We start from the raw sequence: 12,082 nt of genomic DNA, 5'->3' as shown, positions 1-12,082 counted from the left end.
TAGCAGGGTTTAAGTTTTATTTAATGTAAGAACAGCAGTAAGAAAGACTAATAGCTAGTATGGGAGTTGACCTATTAAGGTATTTGACAAAATAAAAATAAAAAGCTTTTCTTATAGAGGACTTGAAATTTCATTGAACTTATTGTCAGAACAAGTTAATAGTAGGGACCATGGATGTCCCTTTTTAATGTGTTATTAACACTTGCTTTTTTCTAGGCTTACCTTTGTCTTAATGATAAGTTCAGTCAGCCTTCTCCTTGTGTTCACAATTTCATCTACCTATAAGGGTAGTTTATTGGTTATTCTGTCTTTCAGTTCTCTTATTTAAAATTGGGGTATATGTTTTATATGCTATTTGGATTAAAAATAATAATAAATAAAAAATCCTGTTTGGTCTTTTTGTTTGTTTGGTATTTGTTTGTTGTTTGTTTGTTTTTAAGTTACTTTGCTTTCTTTTCAGAGAGGGAGAGAGAGAGTAATTTTTCTTACTCAAGGACCATTGATAACAAAGTAAGGGATAGGAATTTCCCTGATCTCCGGACTTTGGTACTGTTTTCTGATCAAAAATTGATACCTTCTTCATCAAGATGTCTTTGGCAGGATTAGTGTATCAACAAGACCTAATGAATTTTTTCAGTTTAATTCTATATAAATGGATCATGTCATGGATCGGTTTGTTATAACATCTGGTACCTAATATGTAAGAATTTCCTCTTGAGAGTTGAAAAATTCAGGGCAATTTGTTCCAAGCACTTTCTTTATAATGAGGAGTTAAATTAATGTATCTGGTTTTGAGTGGCAGCTAATAAGCAGGCATGGAAATACCTGTGGGAATCTTCCACTTCCTTTGCAAATGACTAGAAGTGTTGCTAGAAAACTTAAAAAGCAGAACAACTGAACAACTAAACAGAAAGATGTAGTTCTGTGCTCCTGTCTGGGCTAGCTGGAAGATTAGTATTTTGTTCACCAACATTACAGATCTCATCTCTCTACCTGTGCCAAGAGTGGCAGCATCTGAAAGAAGTTACCATAACATTATGTGACTACACAAGAAAAACATGGAATATCAGTCCTTAAAGGTCTGTATATTAGTCATCTGCTTGCCATTTCCAGAGTGTCTTCAGACAAACGTTTTCATATAGCATTGTTTCAGTTGTTAGCCAGGCCAAGAGTCTACAGGGAGGCCAGGCCTTCTCAAAAACTGATGAGGGATGCTGGAGTAGCAGTATTTTGTTACTGTGAGATGTGGGGCTTCCCTTTCTTGAGAAATATTAGGAAAAAAAATATTAGGGGTAGAGCTAAATATTTTATTTCTTTTCATCTGAGTTTAGTTTTTTCAAAGCCAAAATTGGCTTGAATGTTGTTCCAATGTAATTAATTCATTAAAGGAACTTGTATTCAAATAAAACAGTTAAGAGTATGGAAAACTAGGAAGAAAATGTTGAATTTTGTTGTATTTTGGTTTTCCAAATAAACTATGCCACCAGAAAGTACTTTCTGCCTTCTGGATCATAGTTATTTAGCAAATTAATCCTTTAAAACATTGTTTTGGTCTTGTCAGTCATAAGTTTTCCTCTGGATTTAGTTGACTGAAAGTAGTTTAAGCACAGTTAACATGTGTAAAGCTGCACAAAGATGCCTCTTCCAAGCTGGAGAACTCTGAATTTACCCTGTCTGCATAACAAGAAAAGGTATTTGTATGGGGGGAAAATAAAAAATAAAAAAATAAATAAAAATAAAGAAAAAAAGTGAAACAGTGGAGCAGGGTGGGGAATATTTTGTATTGATGAATTTGAATCCTTACCTTTAAACTGATTAATTTTGGAGAAAATTACACTGGAATATGACGGCTTCAGCATTATCTTATAAGGAACATGAAGTACGTATCACAACAGCAGTTGGGGGAAAAAAAAAAAAAAGAGAATGGCAAAATATAGCCAGCATAGTAGAGGAAAGCAATGAGTATCAATCCTGTTTATTGCAGTACATTAAATAATAAACTTCAGGTTTACACAGTCCAAAGGGTTATGCTCCAGAGGATATTAGCTTAGTATGGTGAGACAAGAGTTGAAAACAATTTTTTATGCTATAATTTGGGGGAGAGAAAGAAAGAAGTCTAAACTTGAGGGCAGTCATTAGAATCCATTTTCAAATGGAATAATTATGTCTTTTCATTTATTTTACATTTTGTTTTCTCTTAGTTGTGACTTTAAATAAATACATGAAAGCTGAGTAAGTGAAAGTTGCAGCTTTTGAAGTTCTTTGGCTCAATGTTTAATTTCTAAACGGTGTTATTATTTAGTCCTAAACTGTAAAGGCCACTGTATTCTACAGTGTTGAAATTGTGAAATACGCTGTTGCAAGAAGCACAGGAAAGCAGTTGTAATGTTTATTGCTGAAATGGACAAAACCAGCAACCTCTCTAAAATGCAAGTGTGTTTAAATGTGCGGTTTGTAAGTGAATAACCCTTTCCAAGCTTTGCTTTCTATAGGCTTTCTATACACACATACTGTGACTCTCTTCTCATTGGGAATGACCAAGCTCCAGTTATTTATTTGTAGCTGGTTGGAAGCTGTGAAACTTTCTTCTGTTTTAACACAGATTCTTACACATTAAAGTTTGAGGACCCGTCACCAATCCAATAATCCTTAATAGAGAAATAATGAAGATAAATGTATATTTCAACAGAACAAACCCACACTAAACTTTTCTCTTTTGTAATAAGCAGTCCCAATAGACATTGGGAAGTACAAATCTATTTGTCAGTCTGGCATGACAAAGCTTTGGTTCTCCTGCCAGGGTCCTGTCCTTGGTGCAACTCCCTCTCTTCTAGCTAGCAGTGGCAAGAGTGCCGGTGTATGTTGGCTGCAAATTACTTAATTTTTCACAGCCATCACCTCCAGGCTTGCTGTAAGCAGTGTTAAATGCCTTGTTAGTATATAATATTGCAGACCTTGGCTGATGTGTTTCCGTGAACTATAGCGGAGGAAGAAGAAAATCACTACTCAAAAGGTGATTAGGGACTTGCATTAAAGATTCTTATGCAACTGTTAAGAGAGAGAGTGCTGTGAGTTGTCGCAGATTTTACAGGTGTGTTGTCATCATTGCAGCAGTGGTGGGAGAATTACAGATACCAGAGTACAGAAAGACAAAGTGGACAGCCTGATGTTGCTGGTCATTGCCTTCCTCTACTGAGATGGATGTTCCAAGTGACAAAGTGGCTGTCCCAGATTCAGGAGGGCTAACTTCCTCATATAACAGATTTTGCTTGATCTTTGGACAGATAATTTGTGGTGCAGTTTGATGGAGCAGTTAAAGTAACAAATGCTGCTGAACAGGCAAATCTTGTCCCTTGCCTTAGGCCAAACCCCAGACTCTTTTCCTGCATTAGCACTGATGTTCACCTGGTCCTGAGGAGAGCTGAAACAGCAGAAAATATTGCCTAACAGCAATAACAAAAATATGATAAGCCTAAAACAATATTTCAGCTGTCATTAGGGAGCAGAAGCAAATTTTCTTTCTTAATTTATAGCAGTGACAAAAATCGTATATAGCTATCTGTGGATTCATTGCATCTGGCACATTCCCCAGATATACTACGTCTTTCTAAAGTTTCTTCTAATTCTCACTGGCCACAATAATCTACTGTAATCCAGGGGATATAGTCACCTTGCTGCTTACCTCTTCCAGCTCATTAATACATCGGTGGAATGTCCTCAGTCCAGTCCTCATCGTGGTGCCAAGGTCACTCTAGTATTAACCTCTGTCAACGGTGAGAAATAGCTACTTACATGTATATCTACTTCTCTGTCACATTTTACAGTACGTTATGACTTTAACCCATGCTGGTTGCTGAGTTTCTCCAATAACTTCTTGTGAAGGAGGTTTTAAAAAATCTTTGGAAAGTTTAAACATTTTCTATCTACAGGTTGGTGTATTTTAAAATCAATCAGATAATGTGTAGGGAGTGGCAATAGAGAAGGAATAGCATGGGCTTTTTTTTTTCTTAATATGGTTCCTTAACAATCAATAATTACCTTGCAACTTTAAAGTTCTTCAGCTCCTTCAACTCTAACTTCAAAGGAAACAGGGGATGCAAGTATCCTTAACAAGTGGATAGAAGAGCAATTAAAATCTGGCCAGAAGTTCGATTTTTCCCCAAAGACCTATTTTCCCGCAGAGTAAGCATTGTAGTCTTTAAACTGTTCTTTACAAGGGTAAACTTTATGCTTAGGGTAGTGATCGATACCTCTTCTAAATGAATGAATTGATTCCCTTCCCCCTACCTCTTGTAGCAAGAAACAAATGATCAGCTGCTGTTGAGGCAACTTCAATACAAGACTTCTCACCTAAGTTTGGACAGATCATTGATATTGCAAACCCAGGAACAGAGTGAACTAGCATCTCTGCAATATTTTCAAGTTCTTTGCAATTGAAAATCCAAGTTTTGCCAACAGCCTGACAGTTCAAACAGCACAGCACAAGCCACCAGGCTGTCTTATACATCAATAATTTATCATTATTCTGTGAATATACTAGACAGTCATTTAAAAGTTAAACATACACTTTGAATGATGCATAATCACTTGAGTTCACCACTACCTTGATATCATGGGCAAACAGCTGAAAGTTATAATTAGTAATGCATGGTTCTTGTACACCATTTTGCGAGTGGGAGGTTGATAGAGGAAGCAGACACTTAGAGATAAAAATCTCACGGTCAAGGATAGAAATAAGTTCACATCCCCAAATTCTCAGCCTGATTTGCTGTTACCAAATCAAGTTAACACTTTATGGTGGAGTCCAGAAGCCCCAGTTAAAGGCTGATATCTCTCTTATTTTGTGATACAGTGCAAAAAGGTAAAATAAATCTATAACAAGACATTGTTTTACACCTATTGCTATTTCAGATAACTCTGACAGACCAAAACGTCCTGAATTTTGGTAAGAGCTCTGAACATGCCTTCACACATAGAAGACAGCAGCAAGAGTGGTCAGGGCTCAAGAAAACATGACAGACACAGACAGACTTTCGGATATGTAAAACATGCCCATGACTGTGGTGGATAAGATAAAACAGATACAAATTTCAATGAAGAATCTGACATCAAGAAGTAGATAATGAAGTTCTGAAACTGGTATCTGAGAAAGGTTTCTGGATGTTTTATTTCAATATTTGAATTTTAAATAATGTAGCGATTAATGATGTCAATAATGATAAACAATAAAACAATATAAAAAAATTAATCCACATACCACTCCTTTTCTGATACATATACCAGACTTTTAACAAGTTTAAAATATATAGATAGATAGATACACTTACATACAGATCTGAGAATACTTGGAAACACATTAAGACTTTCCTTCTCTAATATTTTTAAGTGTAGTTAATTTTAAAGTTCTCCCTTTGCTAGTCAACTGATAACACGAAATAGTTGTTTCCACACTTAACAACATTATTACCATAACATATTCTTCCTAGAATAATGATCCTTTGGGCTGTGCTTGCCTCTGACAACCACAATCTCTGGATGCGATAAAATGCAGCTTCTCAATGTACGTGTCCCATGCCACACACGATTCCGAGTGAGTGATCTGAATCATGTAGCTCTCAGTGTCATTTTTATAACATATTTTGTCTCATTCTGAGGCTGACAGAAGACATGAGAATCAATAGAAATACAGGAAAATAGAGAGGAAACTAGAACTAGGAAAAATGGGTATGAAGCACTAGAGATATACATAATCTTCAGTGAGATGAGAACATTTTGGCAAGATAATTTTGACAGATAGCACACCCCCAGCCAGTGGTTGATCTGTGTAAGAAAATGCTTGCTGCTGTTATTTTCTTGTTTGTTATCCCCTAGAGTTCTTGTACTGGTATCTTGAGAAGTTATTTTATCATTTATTGAAATGTTCCATATATCCTAACAATAAATAGTTAATGCTGTGATATTAAATGTCTGACATGAAAGGTCTCAGTTGCAGTTGTTAAGAGATGTGCACTTCAGTTTTCATTTTTAGTGTCCGTTTAAAGATATATATAGGAATTCACGAAGGTACTATATGTGTCTTGTTTACCCTAAGCTTTTTTTTTTTTCTTTTTCTTTTTTCCCTTCTGTTATTTTTGATATATTTAGTTGTTTTGTTTTGTTTTCATACAAACTGGTTGCCTGTATTTCAAGGAGAAAAAAATTTATCTGGTTAACAGGTTTAACAAAGGAACATAACAAGAGGATAAACAGTCCAACCTGATGAAATGTACATTTCTGATATAACCAACATTAAAATAAACAAGATTAAAAAAAAAAAAAAAAGAGAGAGAAAACCTTAGAGTACCTCAAAGCTTTAGGACTTCTTGCCGTTAAAAGGATAAAATATTAAAATTGCTGTTGTTCCTGTTTGTTATTTTCTGGGCATTCCTCTAATTACTTTTACATGTATTCCTGTATGTAAAGGAAATCTTTTTTCTTTTTTTTCTCCCCAACATTCAGAGAGATCTCAGGTCCTAGGCTACCAAACTTAGAGAAACAAAGGCTGGCTTTGAGATTTGACTTTATTTCTACAACTTTTTTAGGTGTCTGAAAAAAAAAAAGTGTGGGGTCTATTAATAGCTTACATTTAAATCAACCCATATTGTGGTTTGGAGAGGAATCAATATTTACAGTCCCAGATATTATGTAAGGTAGATCTTGGTTTATCCTTTACTGCTGGTAAGGTTTTCAGCTGAGTATCTGACAATGAGAAAACTTAGTTAGATTTGGAGATTTCATTTAAATGAAGTTCCCAAAAGTTAAATCTGATATTAAGCTGTATCTGAACTTACTGAAAACAGTGTTCCTTGGTAAGCTCTGATTTACAGGTAGTTCTAGCTTACCTAGAAATGAAAGTAGCTTATTTTGTGCCAGCCAATGCTGGAAATAAGCAGCACAGGAGACAACAGCAATGGTCACAGAATTATGTAAAAACAAATCAGCTTTATTTTGATTTGCTTTTTGTAATAGTGGAGAAAGTTCCTTTTGAGTGTAGCCAGTGTCATCAGTTACAATAGTAAACGTAAATTACTTAAAAGCCAGTTTCAACACATTTTAGGTAGCCTGACTACTCCATTCCATGAGTCAGTAACATTAGGACATATCATGCCCATATCATATCACTTAAATTGGAGAAGGCAGAACTTTCTAAGGTAAAACCCTAAAGTAGGTCTCCAGTAATTCTCCTCCTCTCCCTGCCCTGAGTTTTCTAGCCCTGCTCCCTTTTCTGGCCAGACATTGTGTGACTGACTGAGGAGGGACAAGAAAGCAGCTGAGCCCATGAAAATTCTTGAATTCTGGGGGAGAGTGCCAGGCAGAACTGATGGCCTCTGATGGCCCAGACAAAAGGGCTAATGCAAAGGAGTGGGTGAGAATATGTGTCTGTGGGTCACAGCTAAAAATGGATCATATGAAGCCTCCATGCAGCTGCACAATTATTTAAGTGTTATTATTAAAGTGGTTGCAAGCTGAGTATGGGCAGGAGACAACGTTTGGACTCAACAAACAGGCATGACACTGAGCTTCTGAATCAGACTGCCTAAACTTAAAGAACGTTTTTACAACACTCAAAATTTAGGAAAAATAAGGATTAAAATGCAACTTGTATTCAGTTTCTTCTTGCATTATTTTGTTTGCCTAAAATAATCAGTCTGGAGTACTAGAAGGAACAGCTCTCTAACACAAAATCCTGGAGTAGTTCAGACAACAGCTACAACCATATGATCTAATTCAGTTATCATTCAGGGGATTTTTTTTTCTTCTTTTTTTTTTTTTTTTTTTCCCTAATCCCATTTGATTGGGCACCAAACTCTTATTTATTTATTTATTTTTTGCAAAGAGAGCCTTAGTCTTAACAAAACCTTCCCTTGGACAGCTCTGTGAATGACACCATTTATTTCTCTGGTGAAGATTTCCCCAAGTGGAACACTTTTCAAAGGCAGGGGCCCTCAGGCAGAATCCCAGCACAGGTTGCATGTTCTTTTTATGGTTCTGTGGCTGACAGCATGTGCCTTCTCCACAGTGAATCATCAATGATAAAGAAAGGCAAGAGGGTGAGTATCTGTGCACTTTATATCTGATGTTTGGAAGGACCATGACTAGGGAGCTAATACGCTGCTGGAGAGCTCTAGTCACTTCATTGTGAATTATAGACCGGGAAAGTGAATCACATTAAAGACCTAACCTGCAGATGAATACAAATTTGGTTTTTCATTATAAACGACGTTTGTGAAATGCAGCTTTGCTTCCTAGCAGGAGAAGGAACAATCAAACTAAATGCTAATGCAGCAGCCCTATCCTGTCCTGTGACGCATGGTGATCAATTGCTTGTTCTTCTGCTGTGGACGTAACACATCTTCAAGCAGGGAAACGCTTTAGTCTAAGGTGTGGATTTAATTTGGCTATATTTCTTGCTGCTCTGTAGAGCGTTTCTGAGCTATGGCAAAGAATATATTTATTTATTTATTAGTTTGTCTGTTTGTTTCCAGAGATGTTGGTTGAAAGTAATTTTTTTTATAAGTGTACAGCTTTAAAGAGCTCATAACATTAATTGTTTTATGTCTTGTTCAAGCTGTTCTTTCTGATGGTCAGTGACATATTAGATTTGTTTCTGTGTTATGAAGTCATAGGCTGGGTGCAACATTAAATATCCTTTTTTCTCTTGATTTGGAATGTTTTATGTACAGACTGGAATTAGTGGGGATTAGATCAAACTATGACTGCCAAATTTCCTTTTTCAGTCAGGATACCTGCTTCCTCCCTAACATGCAGATTTGGTAAATTATGAGTCACATTTGCCTATTACTCTCTCTGCAGATGGCTTTGTTAGTGTGTTTTTTTGTTGTTGTTTTCTTTTTGAAAATGCCAGACAAGAGTTTCTCTACTGTACAAGTAAACAGCTCTGTGATTTGGTTAGTTAGGGTCATCTGAAGGAAAGAGAGAAATAAATGCGTTGAAAAGGACAGCTCTACTAATTGAGTTTTATGAGGACCAATGAAAGCTTGCTTCTAAACTTCTAAACTAAAGTTTCAGTATTACTCAGAAGAGAGTTTGCACAGGCTTGCAGAGGGCAGCTTGACTTTCTGAAAGCCTGTCAAAATTGCCTTACACAGGGGAGTGGTGCCTTTTAAGAGAGAAAAAAAAAATGTCCTCAGCCTTAGAAGTGAAGCATGCAGGTGGGGTTTCCTTTGTGGTCACATATCTTGCTCATTTGATCTAAAAATAAGAAATCTAACAGTAGATTTTATTGCAGTTTCCAACTTGTGCTCAAGTTCAGGCAATTTGCTTAAGTTTTGGAAGTGATGGGACAATTTGAACTGGAGCAACTAGCATCTGTCTTGCAAGCACATTCTCTGTTTGGGATGAAAAGATGAGCAGAAATTGAAAGCAAGGGTTAATTATGAACAAATGGGTAATTACCTGGATGTGGGGTTTTCTTTTTCTTTTTTGTTTTCCTGTTGCAACCTTCACTGTCATATAGCTACTGTTAGTTCACTTTCCATTCTGCACTGATACCTCTATGCATTCAAATGGATTTCCCCATTGTCTTTCTGATTAAATAAAATCCTGGGGATTCTTCACACATTAAATAAAATTACAAAAGCCTTTGCATATTGTGCAATTACCTCTTCTTTTGTTTTCCTAAAAAATACAGTAGACAGCTCCCTGTCAGGACACTATAATTATCAGGTGAGTATCACGGCATCACTCTATGGGAGAAATCTCCATATATAACGTCGCAGTCCAAGGTTATATGTTGATAGGCAAAGCCACATCAAAAAGAGTTGTTTGCACCAGTATCTTCAGGGGATGTAAACAGGTAGTAGTCTGTTCATTCCTATCATGACTTCAGAATCTATTACAAGCAGAAAAACATTTGTGATTTAGATCAAGAGGTTTCAGAGTAGACAACCTCATTTCCTGTCCTGCACCCCACACACTCCTTCCCATCCCCAAAGTCCTTCCACATAAGAGACAACCTCATCTGCACATTGCCATTGCCTGGAAACTGATATCCCTCTTCCAGCCTGACTTTAAACAGTGGAGCTCTAATGATGGCATTATCCACTCATTTTTTATCATGTCCATCTTCACTAATGAGTATTTTTCCTGTCATACCTAAGGTGCAGATAGTGAACCCCTTCTGAGAAAACAAATAAATACACATATATATGACTTCAAAAACAGATGTAATTCTGGGAAATTAAGTCTTTTATGTGATGATGTTTATGAAGGTTAAATATTCTAATTCAAACCCATCTTTAGTTCTGGAACAACTAATTTGCTCTAGAAATCAGAAATGTATCTGTATTTTTAAGTTGTATACCAGAAAGGAAAAAAAAAAAAAGAGAGAGAGAGAGAGAGAAAAAACACTTTTTAAAAGCTCTGATCCTCCTTATACATCTACACTTATATATCTATATCTACTGCCAGAGTAGATTGCAGTAGATAAGAGGTAGATGAAACCAAACAGCCAGTATAAGAGGGATCAGCAATACCCGGAGTCTGGTGAAAGAGGTTTTCACTAAGAGGCCTTCCACCTCCAACCTCCCCACCATGACTCTGCAGAAAAGTCAGGGCAAGCCTGGGAATTCCTAAATTCATAACACTGCTGCAGACTGAAATCATGGACAAGACAAAAACACCTTGCCTTCCATTCTTTTTGCAATCATAACAGGTAACTCTTAGCAGCGTTGTGCTCTGCCCCTTCTCAGCTGTTGTAAAAGCATTGGTCCTGTCTGTTTCTGACCAGGCTGAAAATTTGTATGTCCCAGGCCTTACCTTTTTTTCTTTTTTCAATGCACTCAATTGATTTTATAAAGCATTTGACCTGTCCCTTCAAATCTTACTTCTCTGGAAAGATTAGCAGTACTGAGGACATTGCAGTTTTTGATGCTGACAAGCCATTTGAAGGGAGCTGAGAATGTATGTGCCTAATCCTGAGCAGCAGAAGTCTCTCTTTAGTTTACATGACAGAACAGATATAGTTTGGGCATAATTACAGCTGGATGGGGCTGCATCTTCCTCATGTTCCTTCAGTGCCTTCATGCTCAGTCAGAACTGGATACAAACTTCAGTAGAACAAGATAAATACATGAAGGTTAGAGTGGATAAAAGTGTCAGACTGGAATATACCCGCAGTCTTGGCCCAGTCATCCCTCCCTCTTGCACCTTAGTTTCCTCATCTGTAAATTGTGAATGTTAACCTTCTCTTCACAGAAACATGAAGAAAAAAATTACAGAGGGCTACTGAGATCACCGTGGTCTGTAGGAGAAATCCTAGCACCTGGTTCAGTATTCTACTCAGGGAGCACCACAGTTACTTTTTGGTACCCCAACCATTCTTCTTGGCCTAGATTTGCAGGTTATTAGGAGATCTCAGTATTTTGTCTACCTCAGGTGATCTTGATCCACTTGTTCCTTTCTTTTCTTCTTGTGAAGATTGTGAAGATGTGAACTTGTGAAGATGAAAGACCATTTATTCCTAAATATGTGTGGTTTTGTTTGTTTGTTTGTTTCCTGTGCATAAGCAATACTCCGCTGCTACAGCTGCTGCACTTTCTGCTGCTGCTGCTAAAGGGAATCAGAATATTCAAACAAATATGCACTAATGTAGTTACAGCAGAGAGAGAGGGCCTCTGACTGTTGCTAGACATGAATCATGTGCAGAATGAGAACATGGATGTCCCTGCTCCTAGACATTTACAGCCTATCCAGGCAAATGAAATCACATGAAGAAAGAAGTGTGCTAGTAACCATCTCCAGAGAGCAGACAGAGCAGAATAAAAATAAAGGGATTTGCCAAAAACAGAGATGCGAAATGGAGGAAGAGCCTGGGACTTGGTTTGGGTTCCCGAGGAGCAGCCCAGCTCCCTGCCTCGCTCTGGCTTTCTGCCCTGCTTCTCTTTGCAGTATTGTTTGAGTATATCCAGTCATAACATCATACCTCCCGGGGAGGAGCTGTTTATGTGCAGACAGAAGAATCATGTAAGTTATTTCTGGATGAACAGATAATTGGATTCTGAAGTGAATAAAGGTTGCTTAT

At 37.1% G+C, this 12,082-nt stretch overlaps 1 long non-coding RNA gene across 2 annotated transcripts in view; it reads left to right on the top strand.

The window, feature by feature from the left end:
- The first annotated feature begins 393 nt into the window (after positions 1 to 393).
- Positions 394 to 12,082, top strand: part of LOC137845461 (uncharacterized) — a 37,826-nt gene continuing 26,137 nt past the window's right edge. For both annotated transcript variants that reach the window (XR_011090218.1, XR_011090217.1), the window contains exon 1: positions 394 to 12,024. This is a non-coding gene — a long non-coding RNA (uncharacterized lncRNA). The remainder of the gene's footprint in view (positions 12,025 to 12,082) is intronic.

Source organism: Anas acuta, chromosome 1 (assembly GCF_963932015.1).
Source record: "Anas acuta chromosome 1, bAnaAcu1.1, whole genome shotgun sequence".
Taxonomy (NCBI): domain Eukaryota; kingdom Metazoa; phylum Chordata; class Aves; order Anseriformes; family Anatidae; genus Anas; species Anas acuta.
The sequence above is the reverse complement of the archived record's forward strand: the minus strand, read 5'-3'. Positions and strand labels throughout refer to the sequence as shown.